This window comes from Vigna radiata, chromosome 1, assembly GCF_000741045.1.
Source record: "Vigna radiata var. radiata cultivar VC1973A chromosome 1, Vradiata_ver6, whole genome shotgun sequence".
NCBI classification, from domain to species: domain Eukaryota; kingdom Viridiplantae; phylum Streptophyta; class Magnoliopsida; order Fabales; family Fabaceae; genus Vigna; species Vigna radiata.
In genome coordinates this window covers 31,550,634-31,555,356 of record NC_028351.1, presented here as the reverse complement: position 1 = coordinate 31,555,356, position 4,723 = coordinate 31,550,634, and positions in this window count along the sequence as shown.

Sequence of the window (4,723 nt, the reverse complement as noted above, 5' to 3'; positions counted from 1 at the left end):
GGGTGTGTTCACTTGAGGTTATTTTACTGTTCACAGGTATTGGCGAGCGACGAATGTAAAAATAATCGTGTTCACTTTAGGAGAATTGAGAGCGATCAATTGAAATGAATTGCGAGATGGGGGCACTGTTCAGTCACCCGCTCATGAGAAGAGATTTGGAGGGATGGAAGTGGCTTTCCCTGAAATACCCCTGTTCTGAAAATAAATTCCCAGCTGAAGAAGGTAAGGTTCGTTGAAGATGTGGAGGTCATCGATAAAGAGAAGCTGAGATCGACAACACGTTGAAGAGGCCACCGCATCCGGTTACAGCAACGGCGTATTCGGTTACACGCCATGAAGAAGAAGAAGGCGCGCCTGTATCCGGTTACACCACTCCCATATTCGGATACACGCCCACGAAGAAGAACAACGTACAGCTGTATCCGGTTACAGCACCTCCGTATCCGGTTACATCTATCTGTATCCCATTCTAGGCACGGTTGAAGTGGCTCGTATTCGGTGACCCAGCCCCACCATTACCATGGACGTCGTTGACGATGGAGATGCAGCGTCCTTGACGATGAAGACGAATGTGTTGGTGATGATGGAGGTTGCAGCCACCATGGGTGGATGATGATGAAGAAGTTGTCCGTGATGGTGGAGGATGCAGTGATGATAACATGCGCGGATCCGGTTACACAGGCGGTCTTAGGTTCCCTACAACTCCTCCGTTTTGCTTCTTGGTGGTGGTGGTTGGGCTCGGTCTCACACTCTGGTGTGGTGAAGTGGCAGAAGGTGGGGGGGGAAGAGAATCGAACGATGAAGAAGGGCTTGGTGGTGTACAAGGTATACAGAGCCTTGAGCTATGGCCTCTCGCCGTTAATCCACCTCCACCTGGGGTGGCGCAGGTTTCTCTGTGATGCATAGCAGAAACTTTTCTTCTTTTTTTTGTAGAAAAGAGAAAAAAAAGAGAGAATAAAACACAAACTAATGCACAAAAAATTCCTTCACTGTTACAATTAAATGTGAATAATTGTGAATTAATTACTATTAAAAAAATCCTTCACGAATGTAATTCACAATAGTAATTAATTAAATGTGAATAATTATGAATTAATTACTATGAAAATGTGAATAATTCCTTCACGAATGTTCCAATTAAACTCCTAACTTTTCTAATAGCAATTAAATTAATTACGATATAAAAATGTGAATAATGGTTAATTAATTACTATTAAAAAAAAGTTCTTGTCATAGCATAATAATTATTAATTTAAATATAACATTTTTAAAATTATTTACAATTAAAGTTTCTACCAATTAAACAAATTTTCTATCAATTAAATTTTTAAAATTAGTTTTAATAATTATTCTAAATTTTTACTCTTAATAAACATTTTTACAATTAAATATAACATTAACAAATATAATTTTATATTACTTTAATACCTAGGGGCATTTTGGTAATCTTCATTTTCTATCAATTAAACAATTTTTTTTTAACTGTCACATCAATCAAATCTTACACTAATTCTCACAAACTTCACCTCCAAATCCACACTCAATTACCTTCAAATCCACTCAAGTAAACACAAAAAATCACCCTCAAATTTTCTCAAATCCACTCAATCACTCTCTCCCAATCACTCTCTCCCATCACCCCCAAATAAACACACCCTTACAGTTTTAATCCTTGAATTTTATATAGAACTATAATTGTCAAAATTTTTAATGATTTTAAGTCTTAAATTTTAAAAATAAGTGCTTATACGTTACTGGGACCCTTTATATTTAATTGTCTCATGTATTCATGGTAGGGTATATATCTTTAAGAAAAGGTCTCCAAAGAGACTCGTGGAATAATCTAATACCTAAGCTTTCTGCATGCAACTAAAAGGCCTAAATCATGTTGACAAAGTGGTCGTGCGAGTATCCACTTGAAAGATTAAGACTAAATATTGTGTATACAGAAACGAAGACAAAGTTAAAACTTCTGTAGGAGAAAGAGAAAGAAAGAGTGCAATAAATGAAGTTTTTAGAAAAAAGAAAACAATAACAGAAGAGCAGATAATTGAATGACTTTGAAGACAAAGTCAATGGTAGAGAAGGTGCAGTGTAACGATGAAGAACCTGCCGCCAAATTGTTAGCCAAAATAAAGAAGAATTTAGTTTCTTCATTAAAACCCAATACAGAAATAACCTCCTCCTTTCTCTTTTACTATGTTCCGTAAAGTACTCTTATCATTTCCTTTTCCCTCGTTTTAATAATTAAATTCATCTATCTAGTATACAAGGAAGAAAAATATTTATTAAAATAAATAAAAACACTATAACAACATTGTCATAAATCTAAATACATAAACTCTACCGAGAAGGATAAGGAACCTATATTTAACATGTAATGTTAAATTTATGTGAGTTTGTGCTGAAGTTATTATTCAAATAAAATAATGGAGATGTTGTTAAAGGTTTTGGAGGGTATTAAAAGAAACAATTTTTTAGTAGTAAAAATAATAAAGAACTTTGAAGAAACTACAGGACTTTGCACATGTGTGAGACACGTGATATGTTGACACGTGTCGTCTGATTTGGTAGGTGGTTAAGTAGTAATAAGGTGAAAGTGAGAAGGGGTTTTGGTCCTAATAAAAACAATGTACATCTATCCCACCTAGTTCCCCGGTAAGGTTTCAGGACATGTTCCCCTATTCATCTCATGCTTTAAATCGAGGAGATGTAATATTATAGTATTCAATTTTTAATCTTTTCAGTAGTAGTTCACTATCATATTTGTTTCTCTTGTGGTTCACTCTGAACAATAAAAAGTTATTTAAAATAAGAATCTTCAGATTATAAAACCTTAAAACTTAGATAATTAATATTTAATATTTTGAAAAAGTTAGCTAAATAATAGTTTTGTTATTTGAGAAAGTATTTAAGAAGAAAAGAGTTCGGCATTTAAGTTTAAGTTTAGATGTGGATAAATTGATTTGAAAAGAAAAGATAGAAAAATGTGAAAAAGTGAAGAGAAAAAAAAGAAAAGGCTGTCCCGTCCCGTCCTTCCTTGTCAACTTGACAAATTAAGATGGGTTACAATGAATGGGCTCCCAATTGAAGGAAAAATGATATTTTAACATCATTTTTTGACATTATTTTGACATTGTACACGTGTCAAAATGTGATTGGACGATTTCAAATTAAAAAAGTTGAGACAGGGATATATTTGAAAGAGAAAAACCAAAGTTTGTTTTTTTAATTTGAAATCGTCCAACCACATTTTGACACGTGTGTAATATCAAAATGGTATAAAAAAAAGTTGTTAAAATATCATTTTCCCAATTGAAGACAATACCATTCTCAACTCAACTCAATTCAACACAACAACACCATCATCAAAGACACTCTTCTTTCTCTTCCCTCCTCCAACCCTTCCGCAATAATCAAAACGAATGGTATGATCATCAAAGCCTATGATCACGAGGACACAATAACTGAGTTGGCTACTGTTTCTACCTCTCTCGTAAGCACTAAAACCAAATTCCGAGGAAGGAATTTATGTTGCATATGTTTATTTCCTCTCGTATATGTATTATTATCATCTGCTTTAATCTTTTGAAACTCTAACTTAAACTAGAAATGCCTGTTTTTGCAAGTTGCAATTATACAGGTCGCTGAGTTGATGGTGGAAATCTTGGACCCTACGCCATCGTGTTACGAAGGTTCTTTAATGGCAGCGTCTCTCATTTCTTGCCCCGGCCCCTTCCTCTCTTTCCATTTTCTTCCTATTTTATTTCTCCCATATACTTCCCTTTTCCGGCGGCCGCTAACGACTATGACCTCGACCGCAACTTTTCATCCAACTGGAAGAAACTCCAATAATTTGGAACAGTCACGAAGACCCTAGCTTAGATCTAAAATATGCATTTGCACACTTCCTCAGCCAAACAACATCTAAAACAACGAAACAGATGTCCGCAACAGCATAAATATTTTGCACAATATTATTTTGCACACAATGATACAAGCAAAACAGAAAATTACACGGTCAGAGAAGAATTATCAGTATACAAATGTACTCACCACGACAGATCACTTGCCGACGGCATACCACCGCAAGGATTTCACCTACCACAATTGAGAACTTCAACCACGATGAACAACTTTAAATGCCGACCAATAGCTTCATCCAACAACTGTGACAACTTCGATAATAGCAACGAATGAGAACAATGGTAGGAGAATGAAATATTTGAAACTGCAAACCGGAGGAAGGAAGAAGAAAGGAGGGAAAACAAAGAGACAAACAACAAGAGAAGGAGTAGAAAAAAAAAGTTACATAGAAGAAAAAGTAAAACTGCAAGCTACGGAAAAATAAAGAATATTTAATATAATTTATACCGGTTTTAAGGATAATAGATGTCAAACAAGGGACTTTTTATAACTGTTCACCATATAATCGGTATAAATAACTTTGTGTAATTTACGGTTATGCCATTCTATTACTTTTCATACTGATTTTATTACAATTGGTGTGGAAAAATTTTCTTTATTTACGAAATTATCTTTTTTTATAATTAATAAACTTTAACCGGTATAAAAAATCGTTAGGCTTAATACCTTCCTTGGTCCTCGTATTTGTGTGAAAATCTCAATTCGGTCCTCAAGTTTTGAACTGTCTCAATTGGGTCATAATTTTTGTAAAAATGCACACATTTTACCCCAACCGTTAACTCATCTCAAACGGCGT